Source organism: Sus scrofa, chromosome 12 (genome assembly GCF_000003025.6).
Source record: "Sus scrofa isolate TJ Tabasco breed Duroc chromosome 12, Sscrofa11.1, whole genome shotgun sequence".
NCBI lineage: Eukaryota > Metazoa > Chordata > Mammalia > Artiodactyla > Suidae > Sus > Sus scrofa.
Genome location: NC_010454.4, coordinates 43333789 through 43354111, shown reverse-complemented (window position 1 = coordinate 43354111; position 20323 = coordinate 43333789). Strand labels below are relative to the sequence as shown.

At 54.4% G+C, this 20323-nt stretch overlaps 2 non-coding genes across 2 annotated transcripts; both read left to right on the top strand.

The window, feature by feature from the left end:
• Positions 6144-6215, top strand: TRNAT-CGU. Its single transcript has one exon. It is a non-coding gene; the product is annotated as a tRNA-Thr (tRNA).
• Positions 17064-17143, top strand: MIR193A (microRNA 193a). Its single transcript, NR_038540.1, has one exon. It is a non-coding gene; the product is annotated as a microRNA 193a (primary transcript).

The window sequence follows — 20323 nt, the reverse complement described above, 5'->3', positions numbered from 1 at the left end:
AGGAGCCCCTGGAGAATCCTGACTGGATCATGTTCAGGGAAAGGGAGCGTCCCAAGGGCTGTAGCTGCTTAGCCCTTGTCGAAGGAGACTTCTGAAGTGCCCTGCTTCTTATTAGCCTGTGATCCACCTGCAAGCCCTCCCGGCCCCTTTAAATCACACAGACACCTGAAGGCATTTTTGTGGCGAAGTCAGGAAAAGGTAATGGAACGTTGAGAAGGGGAGGAAAGCGGAAAAAAAAAAATCCAAACTGCGCTAACTTTAAATAGGACAAGCAGTCTTGATTTAAATGTCTGCAAACGTGGCCATGTACCCTCCAGAAAGGTTTCAAGCTGTGCTGACTTCTTCTCAGCAGCAGCCTTAATTTAGAGCTTTCCTGCTGGCAAAAGGGTTGTGAAACTTGAGCAAAGGGAAAGTGTGAGGTTGCTACTGTACCTACGGGGAAAGGGTCAAGTGGCATTTCTCCCGCCCCGCTCCCTTCAGCCGTGAATAATGAAGAATGCTGTTCAATTTGTAATTGATGCAGGGCTGTGGCTAATAGCTAACGTATGCTCCCATTGTGTGGATGGGGAAATGGAGATTAAAGGACCTCTGAGGGGACACTGGGCATGGCCCCTGCCACATTCATCCAGCGTCAAAAAGGTGTTCATTGTGCCAGACAAATAATGACCAGCCCACAAACATCAAATGAGGAAGTGTGTTACTTGTATGTAATCTCTAGTATTATGAACTATTACTTCTGTGTAACAAAATACCCTCAAGGAGTTCCCTAGTGGCACAGTGGGTTAAGGACCTGGCATTGTCACTGCAGCAGCTTGGGTTGTTGCTCTGGCACAGGTTTGATCCCTGGCCTAGGAACTTCCACATGTTATGGGTGCCACCAACACACGCACACACACCCCCCAACAGCAACCTAAACCCAAACCAAAAAACCTACTCTCAAAACCATATAAGAACAATTTATTACATTCACCATTTTGTGGGTAGGCTGGCAGCGCCTCTGCTGGGTGTGCCTGGGTTCATTCATGCAGCTGCTCTCAGCTGAAGGGTCAGCTGGGCTGGGAGATCCAAAGTGTCCCCATTGACATGTCTGGAGGTGGTATCGGCTTTTCGCTGGGAGACCCCTCAAGACCCCCATCCTCCAATAACTGGAGTGCCTTCCTTGCACAGCAAAGGCAGAGTTCCCACTGCTGCTCAGCGGTCAGGAACCTGACTAGTATCCATGAGGATGAGGGTTCGATCCCTGGCCTCGCTCCGTGGGTTAAGGATCCAGCATTGCCATGAGCTGTAGTGTAGGTCACAGACATTGCTCGGATCCTGTGTGGCTGTGGCTGTGGCATAGATGGGCAGCTATAGTTCCAGTGTGACCCCTAGCCTGGGAACTTCCATATGCCGTGGGTATGGCCCTTAAAAATGCAATAAAAAAGATAGCAAAGGCAGAAGCTGCACGTTCTCTGGAGACAGTAGCTTTTGAATTTACACACCATCATTTTTGCCACGTTCTATTGATCACGGCAAGCCAGATGGCCAACCCACACCCAAAGATGGGGACTAGACTCTCCCTCTGGGTGGGAAAAGCAGCAAAGAATTTGCGACTGCATTTAATCTACCACACCTCTCTATTTAAAATTACCACCCTCCTTCCTACCTGCAGAATTTCCTGTCCTTCCTGCTTTATTTTTCTCCCTAGTACTTACCACCATCTGATATACTATGTGTTCTGCTTATGTGTTGAAGAATGGAAGCCCCCATGAAGGCAGGGGTCTGTGCCAACGCCAGAGGCCCAGCACCGAGAACAGAGTCTGGCTCAGTTCTCCAGTAGGTGCTCAGTGAGGATTTACTGAAGGATCGAATGACTGGAGGATCTTATTCACTGTACTTCATGGAGGGGGGTGTGGCCTGATCCTTATCTGCTGGGCTCTCTGTGTTCTGGAACCAGCTCTCACCTTTTGGTGGAGTTTCAGAGCGTCCTTCCCAAGGCAACAGTTCTATATTAAAATGGTACACATGAGTTTAGGAAGTAGAAGTTAGACCATGCTCTTACGACGGCTCACTCCTAAAAGATCAACAGATCCAGGCTCCTGAGCCCACCCAGCTACAAAGCAGACCTGGACAGACCCACAGGGACCCCCGCCAAGAAGCAGCCCCAGTGCAGCCCAGGGTTGGCTCTGACTCAGCAGGGCAGTCAGAGCAAAGGATTCAGGAACTGTCTGCTTTTTTTAAAACTACGTTTTTATTTTATTTTGGGGTTTTTATTTTAGGGCCGCACCTGTTGCATATGGAAGTTCCCAGGCTGGGGGCAAATTGGAGCTGCAGCTGCTGGCTTATGCCACAGCCATAGCAATGCCAGATCCAAGCCCAGACTGACTTGCACCACAGCTTGTGGCAACAGCGGATACTTAACCCACTGAGTAGGGCAAGGGATCAAACCTGAATTCTCATGGATACTAGTTGGGTTTGTTACTGCAGAGCCACAAAAGGAACTCCAAGGTATTTTTTAAAAAAGATATTTTGGGAGGTCCTAGTAACCATGAGGATGCGGGTTTGATCCCTGCCCTTGCTCAGTGGGTTAAGGATCTGGAGTTGCTGTGGCTGTAGCGAAGGCCAGCAGCTACAGCCACAGCTCCAATTGGACCCCTAGCCTGGGAACTTCCATATGCCATGGGGGCGCCTGTAAAAAGACAAAAAAAAAAAAGATATTTTTTGGGGGGCCTTGCCTGCAACACATCTAAGTTCCTAGGCCAGGGATCAGACCTGCGCCACAGCAGTGATCTGAGCTGCTGCAGTGACACCAAATCCTTAACCCACTGTGCCACAAGGGAACTCCTAAAGTAGAATTTATTTAGAGCAGTTTTAGGTCCACAGCAAAATTGAGTGGAAAGCACAGTTACCATATTACATGCCCACCCGTGCACAGCTTTTGCTGTCACCACCCTGCAACAGAGCGGTAGGTCTGTCACGCTCTGTGAAGTGATCCACTTTAAGGACATGGGACATGTGCATCCTATGATGGTGAGGACACTGTGAAATAAACAAATGTGAAAATATGAGTCTGACTCTCCTAACTGCATTTTTTTCCCCTCATTTTAGGGCCACATCCGGGGCATACAGAAGTTCCCAGGCTAGGGGGTCAAATCAAAGCTGTAGCTGCCAGCCTACACCACGGCCATGGCAACATGGTATCCAGGCCACGCCTGAGACCTACACCACAGCTTTCAGCAACAATGGATCCTTAACCCACTGAGCGGGGCCAGGGATTGAACCTGCATCCTCATGGGTACTAGGTGGGTTCATTACCGCTGAGCCACAACAGGAACTCCCCCAATTGCATTTTATATATACATTATCTATATCTATATGTATGTGTGTATATATATTCCAGATCATTAAATTTATCGATTTAAAAAATTATGTGCCACTAAAAAAAATACTGCCAATTAACTTTAAGACTCCATCAGTTTGTAATCAGCTGTCATCCTGATTTCTAATTTGTTAAGATGTGAAAAAAAAATACATGTATCTTGGAATTTCTGGTGGCACAGCAGTTAGGGATTCGGTGTTACCACTGCTGTGGCTCTAGTCACTGCTGTGACTTGGGTTCAGTCCCTGGTCCAGGAACTTCTGCATGTCCTGGGTGCAGGTACCCCCCCCCGCCCCACCCACCTCCAAAAATTTCCTGTCTTTTTGACAAATAGTGCTGGGAAAATGGCATATCTATATGTAAAATGATGAAGTTGGATGTTTACCTTATACCACATACAAAAAGTAAATAAAAATAGACTAAAGTGGAGTTCCCTGATGGCTTAGTGGTAACAAACCCAACTAATATCCACAAGGACAGGGGTTCGATCCCTGGCCTCGCTCAGTGGGTTAAGGATCCAGCATTGCCGTGAGCTGTGGTGTGGGTTGTAGACGAGGCTCGGATCCCGCATTCCTGTGGCTCTGACATAGGCTGGTGGCTACAGCTCCAATTCGACCCCTTGCCTGGGAACCTCCATATGCCTAAAACGACAAACAAACAAAAAAGAAATTACATCTCACACCTATTAGGGCAGCCACTGTAAAAACAAAACAAGAGGAGCCCCTCCCCGCACCCCGCCAGCTCAGTGCGTTACAAACCCGACTAACACCAATGAGGATGAGCATTCGATTCCTGGCCTCACTCAGTGGGTTAACGATCTGGTGTTGCTGTGAGCTGTGTGGTGTAGGCCAAAGATGTGGCTCGGATCCTATGTTGTTGTGGCTGTAGTGTAGGAGGGCAGCTGTAGCTCAGATTCGACCCCTAGCCTGGGAACCTCTATATGCCGAGGGTGCAGCCCTAAAAAGACAAAAGCCAAAAAAAAAAATTAAAAAAATAAGGAAATCATGTCATATGCAGGTGAACACGGAGGAAACTTGAGGACCTTTTGCTAATGAAAGAAGCCGGTTACAAAAAAGACGAACCCTGTAGGATTCCACTATGTGAAGTACCTTCAGTAGTCAGACTCCGAAAAACAGCAGAATGGTGGCTGCCAGGGGCTGGGGGGAGGAAAAAAAGGGGAGCTTCTGCTCAGCGGGTATAGAGTTTCCCTTTTTGTAAGATGAAAAAGTTCCAGAGATCTGTTACACACCCGTGTGCCTGTTAAAAATACTGTACATTTTTAAATGGTTGACAGCAAATTTGATAGCTTTCCTGAGTTTTCCCAAATCTCTGCAATCAATACTTTTTAAGAAGTTCTGCAGACAAGCAAGGATGGCTTTGGCAGTGGAGGTGGCCGGGTGGGCAATGGTGCGATTGGTCTTGTTGGTGTCCCCTCCGGGTGCTGCTGCACAGAAGGACTGGGCCCTGGGGGAGGCTGGCAGTTGGCTACCTGACCGGAGGGCTCCTCTCCCCACCCATCTCTCCTGGAATAGATACCTTGGCTACTGACCAAACAAGGACAGGGGACCTAATTTCCTTGTCTTTTATTTTATTTTATTTTTTAATTTTAAAGAAAGTACAAAATCTGCAGGATAATAAACACCTCGTGTTCCCAACCTCTCAGCTTTTTGCCTTTCATAGACTAGAAACAAAAGATGACCAATGAAGCGCCCTGCTCCCTCTGCGTTTCTCTCTCCCCCCCAGGCATGCACACTGAGCTGCTGCAGTGACCACGCCAGATCCTTAACCCTTGGAGCCACAAGAGAATTGCATTTTTCTTGTTTCACTTTTACTTGGTCTTTCCCTTTGCTTTAATAAATGGGGTGTATTACTCTACATCTTAAAACCACATGTGCATCTATCCTCCTTCTATGCTGATATGCATTCCTTTCAAGAGTGACCGACTACGATCAGACTCCTCCATTCAGATCGCCTCCAGTTGGCCCCCCTAGTATACTGTCCCTGGAAATCCCTGGGGGCATCTCCTTGCCCGCACACCGTGGCTCCCCCTGAGCAAGGCCATCTGTCTAAACAGATGTTTACTCGGAGTCTCCAGCACAAGGTCGGTGCCAGGGACTTAAGGGCAAGAGGGTAGTGAGAGCAACCGGGAAGATTTTGCCTACACAGAAGGTGGCCCCTGCCGGGTCAGCGAGGGAAACTCACCTCCCCTCGCGCCTGCCGCCCGGTCCCCAACCCTCCGGGCTCCCTGCATCTTTCTCCGAGGGCCGATCGCATCCGTGCCTGCACCTCCCTTTCTGTCCCCTCGGCTCCCCGAGGACTCGGCCCGAGCTCCCGCGCTGCCCCGGTATCCTGCCGACAGGACGGAAATGACCTGGCCAAGATCACTTGGCGGCGGGCGGAGACGCCAGCGCGGACGCCGGGTCCTGGCTCGCTCGCGGCCGCTGTCTCGGCTTCGGCTCCGGAACTCCCGAACTGCGTCGGTCGTGGTCTCCGCAGGCCGCCGCCCGTTTCGAATCCCCCACAGGCCTCTCCGTAGGCGCCGTGTGCTGAGGTCGCTGGAGGCGGGGCGGGGTCCGGCCGGTGGGCGCCGCGGGTTCGGGTCCCGCCGCAGGGAAGGCTCGGGCGCCCGGCAGTGGCCCTAAGGGAGTCTCCGCGGCTCCGAGAACCGGGTCCCGGCCGGCAGGTCGCGAGAGCTGGGGGGCGGGGCCGGAGGAGGCGCACCGCCCCTTGCGCGCCTGCGCCGCCTCCCCTCCACTGAGAGCTTCCAGTGCTCCCTCGGCTGTCAGGCGCGGTGGCCAAGTGGTAAGGCGTCGGTCTCGTAAACCGAAGATCGCGGGTTCGAACCCCGTCCGTGCCTGGGACTAGAGGTCGGACTTGGTCGTGGGGGCTCTGGCGCCCTCCTCTGTGCCATCCCTTTCGTCCCCGATGGTATCTTTTACTTTTCAGATTCTGTTTAGCCGTCCTCCAGTCCCACCCCTCCCCCCTCCCCCTTCGCGGGCTCCGCGGTCACCAGCCCAGGCCGGACCAGCGGGCCAGGGTTCGCGGAACCACTTGCAGACAGGCTCGGCCCCGGGTGTACAGTGCTTTGCTGACCGCCCCGCGTCTCTTCTCCCCGGACCTCCCGCAGCAGCGCTGCGCAGGGCCGGGCTGATCTGGGATCCCGGTGTTATGGGTGGGGACTGAGGCCCCGCGCGGTGTCGCCAACAGCAGGTAGGGTGGGGGAAGAGGTACGGTTTCACTGGTTCGGCGTGTCCTGAGGGTGGGAGAACTTTCCAGAACGGGCGTTGGGAGTTCTTGGAGCGGTGTTTTTTCTGGTTTTTGCTTTAAAAGTGAATTTTCCACGCGATTTTTGTTGTCTGCCTTCTTGGCTAGGAAGCGAACCACTTCGTTAAGCTGGCTGGTGCGTTTTTCTTTTCCAGCCTTTGCGAACTGGCCCTTTAAATCTGGCGCCTGCCGCCTGTGTGATCCTTTGAATCTGGCCTCTAGCTAGTTTTGAAGCTCCTCAAGTCACTTCTAGGATAGACATGATGAGTGTCTCTCATTTCTGATATGCTACAGTCTATCTGTCCCTTTGTTCCGTTCAATTTTCTGGATTGAAAATACTACTCCAGGTGTAGTCCATTAATTGAACCTCCCCCCTCCCTCATTCTGTATCTCCTACCTCTCTTAATGTGACCCAAACACACACCTTTTCGCAGGCTGGTCGCACAGTTGACCGCATGGAGCGTAGGGTGGATTGAACGTCAGCAGAGTCTCTTTGGGGCAGTGGGGCTCAGGCAGCAAGGAAATATATTGATCTTTCCCCTGCTAAGATTCCAGGAACTGGAAGGATGCACTCGGCTTTTGAAGGGACTCCTGAATGAGGTACCAGTGTCATTACGGAATTATTACTAAATGCAAATGGATTTTCTGGACATTCAGGGAAGGGAAGGGGAAAGTCTTGAACTACTGGGCACTGCCTTGAATCTTGTCTCTTAATTTGGATTCCTGATGAGAAGAAACTGAGACTGGGCACTGGGTTGTTTCCTGCCGTTGCGGAGGAGAGAATTCCACCCCAACAGAGCGGGGATGAGCCAAGCCAAAGTCATAAAAGAGGGTCAAGGTACAGAAGAGGTCAGCATACAGATGCTGGGGGAGACATGGGCCCCCAGAAGAGATGGGCAAGAGACAGGGGTCCAGCAGGGATCCCAGGTCAAGGTTGGTGAGAGGAGAGGGGAGTGAAGGCAGGACAGATACAAGCACCAGGGTGAGCGTGGGAGCCGAGAGACCTAGCAAATTACCTTTAAGGCCCACAGGTATCCACACTCACCTCCTGGGGCTGGAAGGGGGCGGGCAGAAGCAGACAGGACCCCTGTGTGGAGTTTATTCTATGACCCCTATTAAATCACTTACAGGCTCCACACTTCAGCTTCCTTAGTTGCAAAATCTGAAAGTCGATAGAGATGTTTCCTAATGTCTTGTGACTTGAATTCTTAGTTTCTACCTTGGAGCCTGCCCTTAGAGAAGCCAGGGGGCCTCGGGGTGCCCCACCCATTTCTCTCATGGCTGCCCAGGTGGTGAATCATAGTAGCCCCCGTGATTCTGGTGGGGCCTGGTCATTACACCTCATGATGAAATCTCTATGGCCCTGGTCGCCCATCCAGAGTTACAGTCAGAGCTGCAAAGACCCCCCCCACCAGGTTCCCCCTGTTCCAACCTCCCCACACTGGCTCCCCTCACGTCTCAGACAAACACAGGGCCTCTGGTACTGGCAGTTGGAGAGCCACGTAGGCAGGCACGGCCATTTGTGGGCAGCTAAAACCTCCAGGATATTTTTAAAAATATAAACTACTTTGGGTCAGCCTGCTTCCTTCCTGCGAGTGAATAATATTATTTAACTTAAAAGCAGAATTTGGCAAGTATATATATTTTGCTTCGTGCCTCCTCAGTTTTAGTCCAGTATTTCAGCCTGGAGATACCTATTTTTAAATCTTTTATTGTACAATAAAATACAGATTTCACACAAATCAAGTGAATATCTTAATGAGTTATAAGCAGACCCCTACCCAGGTCAGAGAACCATGCCAGACACCCAGAAACCTCTATCGTGTGCCCCCCTCCCAATCACACCCCACCCCCACAGCCAGAAGCAACCATAACCCCTACTTTTATAGCAATCACGTCCTTGCATTTTAACTTATCATCTAATTGTGCATCTTTTGTGTGTGTGTGTGTGTGTGTGTGTGTGTGTGTGTGTGTGTGTGTGTGTGTGTAAGGCAGCACTCAGTGGCATATGGAGATTCCCAGGCTAGGGGTCTAATCAGAGCTGTAGCTGCCAGCTTTCACCACAGCCACAGCAACACCAGATCCGAGTTGCATCTGCGGCCATACCATAGCTCACGGCAATGCTGGATCCTTAACCCACTGGGCAAGGCCAGGGATCGAACCCACAACTTCATGGATGCTAGTCGGCTTTGTTAACTGCTCAGCCACAGCGGGAACTCCTAATTGTGCATCTTTACATCTTCGTACCTTACAGTTTAACCTTATAAGTTGCCCTTTGTAAAAAAATTTTTACGGCCGCAGCACCTGTGGCATATGGAAGTTCCATGGCAAGGGACTGACTCTGAACTGCAGCTGCAGCAACGCTTTAACCCACTCTGTCATGCCCAGGTGCTTCCACCACAACCCTAGCCACTGTAGTTGGGTTCTTAACCCACTGTACCACAGCGGGAACTCCATAAATTGTCCATTTTAAAAACTGATGTATCTTTTAAGCTTTTTATTCCCCCCTAACCACTAGCATTCCCTTCCTACCCTTTTGTTTCCTTGCAGTGTGTCTGTTGAGGAACCTGGCCCGTATGACCTGGAGAATTTCTATAGTCTAGACCTTGCCGACTGCAGACTCTTGTACAGTTCAAGTTCCTCTGCCCCTGATATTCCCTGTGAATTAGCAGCTTGATCCAGACACTGGATCAGAACCAGATTCCATCCCTTTGACGAGACTCAGGCATCGCCTCCTCTGAGAAACCTCTGATTCCCCAGGTAATGAGAAACAGCTCTTGTTTGGGACCCCACTGTGAGTCTCACATCTGAGCTGGGAGGGCTCTCAGGGCCGGGACAGTGTCTTGCTCGCTTGTGTCTGTGTTTCCAGCCCCTGGTACAGAGACAGGACCCCGGCCCAAGAAAGGACCCTGCTTGAAGGGTGGGGGAGGTGTTCCCTGATGAGGTGACGTCATGGCTGGGCTCTGGGCACCACAAGATCTTGGCTCTTTCTGCCTTCATTCTGTCATCTTGGACACGCATGATTCAGGTTACAGCTAATCAGAGACATGATTTTCTTTTCCTCTCCCTTCCGTTGGCTCCTCTGACCTTGCACGCAAAATGGAATGTCATGGAGTTCCCATCGAGGTGCAGTGGTTAACGAATCCGGCTAGGAACCATGAGGTTGCAGGTTTGATCCCTGGCCTTGCTCACTGGGTTAAGGATCCGGTATTGCTGTGAGCTGTAGTATGGGTCGCAGATGTGGCTCAGATCCCGCGTTGCTGTGGCTCTGGCGTAGGCTGGCGGCTACAGCTCCAATTAGACCCCTAGCCTGGGAACCTCCGTATGCCGCAGGAGTGGCTCAAGAAAAAGCAAAAAGACAAAAAAACAACAACAAAAAAGACCCCAAAAATGGAATTTCAAATTAAGAAATAGGAGTTCCCGCTGTGGCTCTGTGGGTTAAGAACCTAACTCTGCGTCTTCGAGGACGCAGCTTGATTCCTGGCCTCGCTAAGTGGGTTAAGAATCTGCTGCAAACCACAGCATAGGCCACAGACATGGCTCGGATTCAGCATTGCTATGACTGTGGCCTAGGCCTGCGCTGCAGCTGCCGTTTGACCCCCAGCCCGGAAACATCCATATGCCGCAGGTGCAGCCGTAAAAAACAAAAAATGAGAGAGAGGGAGAGAAGAGAGAAACAAATATTCTCTCTTTATGGCTTTATAAGCAGATGCTAAAGGTCCTACCCCATCCTTTGGGACAAAATTTGCCAGTTTAGAGTCATGGACGGATAGGAATAAAAGTAAACACCCAACCCTCTCATTTAAATTATAGCCACAGGAGTTCCTGCCGTGGCACAGCTGAAACGAATCCAACTAGGAACCATGAGGTTGCGGTTTGATCCCCGGCCTCACTCAGCGGGTTAAGGATTCCTTGTTGCCGTGAGCTGTGGTGCAGGTCGAAGACGTGGCTTGGATCCTATATTGTTGTGGCTCTGGTGTAGGCCGGCAGCTACAGCTCGATGAGACCCCTAGCCTGGGGACCTCCACATGCTGTGGGTGCGCCCTGAAAAGCAAAATAAATAAATACATAAACAAATAACTAACAGCCACAGAGACAGGCAGAGAGAAAGGAAGTGACTTGTGTAAGGTCATCCAGAAAGTCTACCTTTCTGATGAAGGTTAAGCTCTCCTGCAGGACAGGCACAAATCTGCTTGGCAAAGTCATCAGGTAGCCACCTGACGGGTACCCAGGAGATGGCTTCATCTCCTTGCCAGCCTGGCCTATGGGCCAAGCAGCCACTCCACTTGTCTAATATTTGCCCCTGATCAATAGGAAAAGCACAGAATCCCTAGGCTTGAGCCCAGGACTCTGGCTGTGGAGGATGGGAGGGACGCAGCACTTCCTGTCAATGGTTGGATTCCTCAGGAGACAGACCCCTCGATCTTCTGAACCAAGGACTCTCCCATCTTCTGGGCACTTCCCCCACCCATGGAAAGCCTTTCTGAGACTGCTGAGTGAGGAGTTCCCGTTGTGGCTCAGCGGTAATGAACCCAACTAGTATTCCTGAGGATGTAGGTTCCATCCCTGGCCTTGCTCAGGATCCGGTGTTGCTGTGAGCTGCAGTGTAGGTCGCAGATGTGGCTTGGATCTGGTCTTGCGGTGCCGTGGCAGAGGCTGGCAGCTGCAGCTCCAATTTGACCCCTGGCCTGGGAACATCCCTTCGTCTTGGGTGTGGCCCCAAAAAAGTAGAACGCTGACTTAGAGGGTCTGGGATTCTGAGCAGCAAGGCTCCTGATTGGCCTGACTTACCAGGAGCTGCCCATCGCCCTCTCAGCCTCACTCCTTGGGTCATGTTCAGAGGATGCAGCAAAGAGTGTTAGACCCACCTGCCTCCCCCTGCACCCCCGAATGGGCAGGAAAACAGAATCCAGCTTGAAGCACTGCCTTAGGGACTTTACTCCTCTGCTGCTTCTTGCTTGCAAGGGTTGTGTCTTCTCTTTTCCAGAGAAGCTGGGAAAAATCACAGAGGAGAGAGCATCCCAGGTTTGTGATGAAACGGAGGCCCCGAGGCAGACTCTAGTTTATCAGAGGAACTGAAAGGGTCTTGGATATGACAAAATCAGTGATTCCAGCGTGGCTTTTCTGCTGTAAAGATTTCATGCCTAAGCCTGTCACCTGTCTTTCCCCTGAGCCCTGGGGCTGTCCCTCTGTCCAAGCCAGGTAGCTGTGATGGCGTGTAAAAGCCACGTACATAAAGTGCCACTTGAGCGAGATCTGTGGAGCAAATCAGCCCCATGAACCCCACAGTCGCGTACGAAATACTTCACTCGCGGCCCTTCGGTCTCTCTGGTCCCAGATCCCTGTGACTTCTGTCCGAGCGCTTTCTGACTGGCGGCAGGAAGTTGAAAAGAACCCGAACCATCGCGATGATCAGAGTGTCGTCTGATAGGTCCAAGGCGGAAGTGGGGTGGAAAGAGCTCAGTACAGAGTGACTTTCGATAAATCATTTCATCTCCCCAAGCCCAGCTTCCGTATGGGGAAAATCGGGCTTCGCCTTCCTGCCCTGCCACGTCACAGCCCTTCACGCCTTGCTAGAGAGATGGCAGGTGTCCCTTATGAGCAAAGACTCAATACCGTCACCTGGGCTTGATGTCAAATACGATGCACGGTTTGGGCCTTGGAGGCCACAGTGAATGGGGCCCTCCTGCCCTGGGCAGGGGTTATCAGCAGGTGCTGGAGGGGGGCCTCTGTGTGAGAGGGGCACCCTAGGGGGCCCTGGGGAGGGGAGGGTTGGGGACATCCAAGCCCATCAAGTAGTGGCAAAGCTGGGCTCTCAGGGCAGTGTGAGCAGGTGGGAAAGGCTCTCAGCACATCCTTGCTGGGAGCCCGTATTCTGTGCACAGGATATGTGCCTGAAGAGACAAGAAGTCCTGCCCCGTGGAGCTTACATTCTGGGCACTGGAGACAAAGACCAATAGCAGGGAGACAGAACCCCAAAGGAGTCATGATCGTGGCACATTAGAGGGGACAAGGGCTATGGAAGGGGGAAAATGCTGGGTTGGGATGAAGAAGTGATGGAAAGGAGGGCTGCAGTTTAAACTAGAGCAGGAGTTCCCATTGTGGCTCAGGGGGTTAAGAACCTGACGTTATCTCCTCGAGGGTTCGGGTTAGATCCTGGCCTTGTTCAGTGGGTACCAGATGCAGCTGATACCAGATGCAGACTGGAGTTGGTGATGTTGTGACCATGGCGTAGGCCGGCAGCTGCAGCTCCGTTTCGATCCCTAGCCTGGAAACTTCCATATGCCACAGGTGTGGCTGTAAAAAGAGAAAATGAAACAGAGCAGCCGGAGTTCCCGTCATGGCTCAGTAGTTAATAAACCCTACTAGTATCCATGAGGTTGCGGGTTCGATTCCTGGCCTCGCTTGGTGGGTTAAGGATCCGGCATTGGTGTGAGCTGTGGTGTAGGTTGAAGTTGCGGCTCGGATCCTGCATGACTGTGGCTGTGGCATAGGCTGGCAGCTGTAGCTCCCATTCAACCCCTAGCCTGGGAACCTCTACATGCCGTGCTGCGGGTGCAGCCCTAAAAAGATAAAAGGCAAAACAGAGCAGCTAGCAAAGACCTAAGCAAAGAATTTAGAGTGAGGGGAGCCAGAGGACAAACAAGGTCGGTGTCTCCAGCTCTAGGAGGTATTTGTTCCCAAGGCAGATTGATCTCTCCCAGCCAGAGAAATGGATGTGTGTGGCAGGGTGGTCGGGACATTAAGGTTGTGTCACAGAGTTCCCATTGTGGCCCAGAGGAAACAAACCTGACTAGTATCCATGAGGATGTGGGTTTGATCCCTGGCCTCGCTTGGGGGGTCGGGATCCAGTATTGCCGTGAGCTGTGGTGTAGGTCGCAGACACGGCTCGGATCTGGTGTTGTGGCAGCTGTAGCTCTGATGAGACCCCCTAGCCTGGGAACTTCCATATGCCATGGGTGTGGCTCTAAAAGCAAAAAGAAAAAAAAAAAGATTGTGTCACACCGCATCCCCTGGCCCCACCTCAGAGGCTCTGAGGTCAGCTTGCTAAGGAGCCTGACTCCTGCAGGTCATTTGTGGCGGTGGAGGGTGGGGTGGGTGGGGGGAAATAGGGCAGAAACCACAGGGCCAGGGCCAACTTGGAGGGGTGGGTTACCCTGTGGGAAGGGCAAACAGGGTGTGAATGCCATGGAGCTGGGTTCTCTCTGAGATTTGCTCAGAGGCGGCTGCTGGGAGGTGCACTGGACCAGCGAGGAGAGGGGCTGCTCTCAGCTGCTCCAAGTGGCCAAGTGACCTGGCAAGGAATTTCACCTTAAAACGTGGGCAATAATAACACCTACGACCTAGGGTCATTGTGAGAGTGACAGGAGAAGCACAGGGTCTTGGCACTGAGACGTTGCTTACCACCTGTGAGCTACCACCGTCACCGTCATCACCACATGGCACGTTCTCTAAGGCACATGTTCTTTAACTCGCCTTTGATCAGCTTATTTCATGGCGGCTCAGCAGGTCAAGGATCCAGCATTATCACTGCAGCAGCTCAGGTCACTGCTGTCAGGTTCGATCCCTGGCTCCGGCACGATCCTTGGCTCGGGAACTTCCACGTGCCAAGGGCGTGGCCAAACACACACACACACACACACACACACACAGCATATTTTCGACCTAAAACCATCTCAACATATGAGCACCGCACTTTGGGATACACAGGTAGGGAGCATCATTGTGAAAGCAGTTTCTGAAAGCCGGGAGCCAACACAACTGTGAGACTCAGCCCAACCCTCTCAGGTCCCCCTCCGCCCCTGGAGGCAGGCTCAGTCCAACTGCCCCGTTTTATGAATTCTTGGGGTTGACCTTCCCACGGTGGCCACCTCGAGAAGCAAAGGACAGGCCCCGTCTGCTGGTGGACTAGCTTGGGTCCTTTCCAGCGGAGGAGGCCAGGGCCCGGTGTATGTATCTTTTCTCTTGTGAGCCGTATCCTGATGCCGCCCCAAGTTTGCAGAATTTCCTTTCTTGTCCAGCTTTGATTCCATTGATGGGATTAGGTGCCCCCCACGGCCACGTCCTTTGATGTGGTCAGGGGGTAGCAGGGAGATTTCAAGCTCAGGGAGCAAATCTTAATCTTCTGCCGGCTTCTCTGGGATCAGGGCTGGGATAAACCCATTACATCCCTGCCCTTTCATCCCCCCAGGACACCGGCTCCTCCAGGCTCCTCAAGTCTCAGAGAGCCAAAGGGTTTGTCAGCTTTAGAGAGAGCAAAAAAAGGGGAAGAGAAAGCAAAGCATGAACCCCAGACCCCCTCCAGCCCTGGCAGCATCACCAGCAATGTCAGGGCATCTTCCTCTTTCTTCCCTTCTAATCCTGAACTCCCACAAAATGGGGATTACAGAAGCTTGGGGCCAGAAGCCTGCTCTGCCCCAGCCCCCGGCACCTCTGCCGGTGCCTGGCTGCCATCTGCCCTCCATCCCTCCCAGAGCTGCTGTCTCCTGGGTGCCCCTGCTCCTGCTCGTCTGTCTGTCCTGTCCTGGGATCTCCATGTGGGGGCTGGGGAGAGCCGGCAAATCTCACAGATAAACCGTTCAGCCCCCACCACAGTGAAGTTTTAAGGCATGATTTGGATCGGTGAAGCCGGACCAGAGAAGGCAAGACCAGAGCCCCTATCTCCCCGCGCTACAAGCAGGTATGTCTCATTATTTAAATCCAACCTGACTTCGAGGCTTCATCTGAAGAGAGGCAGGGGAACTCAATCTCAGTTACTATAGTTTAACCATCACTCCCTCCGCCATGGTCCCTGGGGTGCTGGGCTGCTTGAGGATGGGGATTTGGGCTGAGGGCTATGGTTGCCCTCGGCTGCTCTCACGGGAGACATGCGGTTGCTCCCCCCGGGGTCCTGGCGTCTCGGGAGACAGAGGGAACGGGGAAGCGGCTCCCCACTAGAGGGGATTCCACCGACCTCCGAGCCCTGCCCAGTCTTGGGAAAGCACTCTCTCGACCTTGAAAGCTTCTCTGTACCATCCTTCCTCCTTAGAGTTCCCTTAAAGGAACTCAGGTCTTCCGAAAGCACAGCCAGGAAGAGAGGTTGTAAGCCGGCCAGTGGAAGGGGGAGTGGAAAACGCAAAATTAGCATCTCAAAAAGCGTGTTGCAGGGCGCTGTCCTCAGCGCTGTACGTTTACCATCTCATCGGTTTGCCAACAAAGCCTCGCCGGAAGGGCCTAGCTGGCCCCAGGTTGCAGGTGGGGAGGTTGAGGCCGCCGCAGGAGCGCTGCGCCCGGCAGGGGACGCGACCCGGGAGCGGAGCGGCCGGCAGGGGGCTCTCCGCGCCGGCCTTCGCGGGAGGAATCGCTGGCAGCGGCTCGGACCGGTCAGAGGAAGAAAAGGGAAAATTACTGGAGCTCGGGGGCGGGAAGGGCTGCGTGACTGCGTGGAAGGCACTCGAGACTGTCGAGTCGGGCAGCCCGCGCCCGGAATCGATCCCCGGGGCGGCTCAGACAGCCCGCGAGAGGGCCGCCCGGGTCCCCACCCCCAGCCCGGGTGTCCTCCGCGGGTGCCGCAGGCTGGAGCGGGCTCCGCGGCCGGGGGCGGGGGCGGCGCCGCCGAGAGGCGGGCGGAGGGCGGGCCGGGGCGGGGCGCGTCCGCTTGGCTCCGGGAGGCGGTGCGGGCGGGCGCTGGCCGCGTCCGCCCGCCGGGAGCCGCGGGGCGCGCAGCCTTCCTGATGTGTCACCAGCACGTGGAGCCAGCTCGGGCCGCGCCGCAAGCGGGCGGAACTCCCCCAACTTTCGAAGGGTCTTGCTGCCCCGCTCCTCTCCCCGCGGCGCCGGGCTCGCGCTCCTTGGGGAGGGGGCGGCGCCGGCCCCCAGGTCCCGGACAGGTTGAGCGAGGCCCCGGGCCTCGGCCCCCGGCCCGGCGCGTGTGGGGCGTCCGGAACGTCGGGGCGCCGGGCCGGGCTGGCGGCTGCTCCCCCTGAGCCCCGGTGGCGGCGCGGGCTCGGCGGTGCAGGAGGGCGCGGCCTGCACTGCGAGCGGCCCGGCCGGCCCTGCGCCCGGCGGATCAGAGCGCAGGTAACCCAGGCGGCGCGGAGCTGGGCCTCGCGGGCGCGGCGTGGGATCGTGGCGAAGTTTCTCGGCGTGTAACTCTTGCGCTGGGCGGCGGGTGGAGGATGGGGGAAGGCTGGGTCCCCGCACCTCCCCCACCCCGCACTGTCCCTCGGCCTGCGCCGGGGCAGCCCGGGGGTGGCCTGGGCGCCGCGGCGCGCCAGGCGTCGTGTAACCCTTCGGGGGCTGGTCTCGGAGCCCCGCGGGTCGAGGTCGGGCGAGCCGGATGCCGCCTTTGGGGGACGCCGCTGGGGGAAAACGCAGAGTCTCGGCCGAGCAGAGCGCGTGGAAAGCGGGCCGGATCTCGCTCGAGGGAGCCCGTCGGGGACGCAGCCCGAGTCCGAGACGCGCGGGAGCTGAGGGCTGGGTCTTTGCGGGCGAGATGAGGGTGTTGGTTCAACTGGCCTACAAAGTCCCAGTCCTCGGCCCCCAGGACCGACGGCTCCTCTTCTCCCCTTCCCGGCTTTCTCCCCCCCGGCGGGCGCGAGCTCGGCTCCCAGGTGGGCCAGGGACCCCGGCCGGGCCGTACTTCGCGGATCCGCTCTGGAGGTGGGCTGGCAAGGCGCGCTCGCCTCGGGCTTTGTGCGGAGGTTCGCGGGATCCCTGTGCTTGGCGGGAGCAATTGGAATGGGCTCGGAAACTCGAGCTGGTCACTGCGTGCGGTTCGTGTCCTACGGGTGGAGCTGGATCCCCGCCGCGGTCGACCTGGAGGGAGGGGAAAGAGGGCGCCCCTCTCCCTAACCCGCGGAGCTCCCCTTGCCAGAGCCGCAACCCCTTGAGCTTGGGGTTGCTGAGGGCCGGCCGAGGTCTAGAGGTGCCCCTGGGAATATGGGACAGGATGCGGAGGGTTTTGCCCCTGTCCCCGCGCCCCTCCACCATTTCTTTAAAGATGCGTCTTTGCGGGTGTGTTTCTAATGGCTGGTCTTTTGTTCCCTGACAAATGCAACATAATGCTGACCCGCCCAGAGTCCTCTTCAAGTTTTAATGCTGAGATTCACTTAAACCCTTTAACCAGTTGCTACGCTCCTACCTTCTTCCCGCAGAAGAAAAACCCCATTAACCCCAGAAAGCTCGGGTTTGCCTGGTGCTGGAACTTTTTGTTTATTTGTATTTATTTGCATTGTGTTTGGCTGTCTTGGCAGTGGGGGCCTTGGAAAAACATTCGGGAACACGCAGTGAGGTGACCTGAACCGTGTGAAGGGCCAGGTGACAAAATAGGACACTTGGAGCCCCTTTCTTTCTGGCTTTGGAAAGCAGGAGAGGTTTCTAGAAGCAGGGAGGAGCGGCCGGGAGAAATCCGCCTCGCCAGACCGGCCCACCTCTCCCGAAGTGGTGGAAGGTTTTTCTAGAGGCATCTCCGACTTCCGTGGGCCTGTGTAGAGGAGATCCTGCCTCACCTGTGTCCCTGCAGTGAGGAGGCCTGTGAGAAAAGGAGCCCCAGGGGCTGTGGGGGCCACTGAGGCAGGGTTGGGCTTGTGAGCCCAGGAGCGTGCTCTTGGCTGGCATTTTTTTTCCGTGTGAGCTTTGTCCTGCCGGCTCGAACCAGCGGACCATGCAGACACCGGAATTGTGGGAGCAGAAGGGTTTCTTTGGCCATGCACCTAAGCCTACAGGCATCTTGACCAATGCTAAGTTTTGAGGCAAGATCCTCTCGGAGGGGAGAGGATTCCACACCGGTGGGAGCTTCAGCTGGAGGCACTGCCCTGATTAAGGAGCGTGCCGTGCAATCACATTGGGAAAACCAAGTTCTCCCTTTGAACCCATGCCTCTCCCTGCCCTGGGGATCAGTATCTTAAATTCAATGAAGTGGAAATCTCCAGAATATTGCGTGGTCGTAAAACATAAAACACTCGCAGGACTGGTCTGGAGCAACGAGATGCAGGAAAGCTTTGCAGCCACCCTGGAGGGGACAGGTGTGGGGAGAGGGGCAGAAATCCCTGAGCGGAAAGGATTAGGAGCCGGGCAGCCCCTGGGGCCGCCCCTGGCCTGGCCCAGGTGGCCAGCAGTCTTCCTTCAGGCGGGGCCCTGTTCCCTGAGGCTCTCCAGGGTTTTCGGGATTTTTAGGAAATGCCTCTGGGCTTCATTTCTTTGGGGGGAAGTGAGTGATTAGGTTTTTCCTTTGCAAGATGTGACTGAGTCAGCTCTGCAGTGAGCTGGCCCGGCCTTCAGGAGCCGATTTGTGCTACGAGTTAAGCCCTTGTCGTATTTAGGCATTGTGTTTTAGATGAGCGCTTTTTGGATTTCGTTTGAATTCTAGTTTCCTGAAGCAGATGCCTCCGTCCTCCCCCACCCCTCACCCCAATCCATCCCTCCAAGCTGGGTACCTCGCAGGCAACTTTACGGCGGAAGTGGCTTAAATAGCAGACTTGTTTGCCCTGGAGCCGGTGTCAGGAAGCCGCTAAATGCAAGGTGGGAAGCTGATGGGAGGGTAGGATTTTAGCCAGACCCCCAGGGAGACCCAGGGAGACTCCTCAAATCCAGCTGGACTCCTGGTCCTGCCTGAGGAGGAAACTTACATTCCCTCAACTCCTAAGTGAATTGCAACCTGGCGAATAATTAACTTCGCCCATTTCGCTTTTTTTTTTTTTTTCCAAAGAAAAATAATATCCCAACCTGTGAAAGATTAGAGGTCCATTTTTGTCCAGCACAGCTGGATTGACGAAGGAGCCTTGGGGGAAAAGGGGACCCTCTCCTCTCCTTTCCCAAGTCCGAGCAACTCTGGAAATTTCCAGACTTTGAAACCCTTCCAGGGTTTCTGTGGTGGCTCTTGGGGGCTTTGGTGGGAGGGCTGGCCTCTGAGCTGCCTCCCCAGGGCTCCTTCGGTGCCTCTGCCCCAAGCCAGGCGGTCTGCACCCTCAGCCGTGGTCACGACTCTGTTCTCCACTTTCCGTAGCGACAGCTTGGCCCTCCCTTCTGCCCAGAGTTGATTCTGCTGTCAGGCCAGTTTGCGGCTCCTTGCCCGGGATGGTAAATATTTGGCCTGTCTCTGTTCTTTTGCACAAAAGCGCAGCCCTCCTGATCTGTGACAAGCCCGTGGAAGAGTTGTCTCAGAAGCAAGAGATCCATTTGGGGTTCACGCAGGGGTTTTCTCTAAGCAGCTGAGCGTGAGGGCCGTAAAGGCAGATTTGGGGTCCAGATGTGCCCTAGTTGGAGTCCTATCTGCCACTTGCCAGCTGGGTGGCCTTTGACGAGTAACTTCCCTGTGCCCATTTCTTCCCTCATAGATGAGGGTTCTGAGATGGCCCTTGTCACGCCGTGGTGAGGCTCGGAGCAAAAATGCAGGCACAGTGCCTGGCACACACCAGTAGACCTTCGACTGGTCCATCCTCATCAGCTCGTCTCACTTTTTTTTTTTGTTTTTTGCTTTTTAGGACTGTACCCTTGGCATGTGGAGGTTCCCAGGCGAGGGGTCTAATCAGAGCTACAGCTGCCAGCCACAGTCACAGCCATGCCAGATCCGAGCCACCTCTGCAACCTACACAACAGCTCATGGCCATGCCAGATCCTTAACCCACTGAGCGGGGCCAGGGATCGAACCGGCGACCTCATTGTTCCTAGTCGGATTCGTTTCCGCTGCGCCACGCTGGGAACTCCGTCTCTCTTACTTTG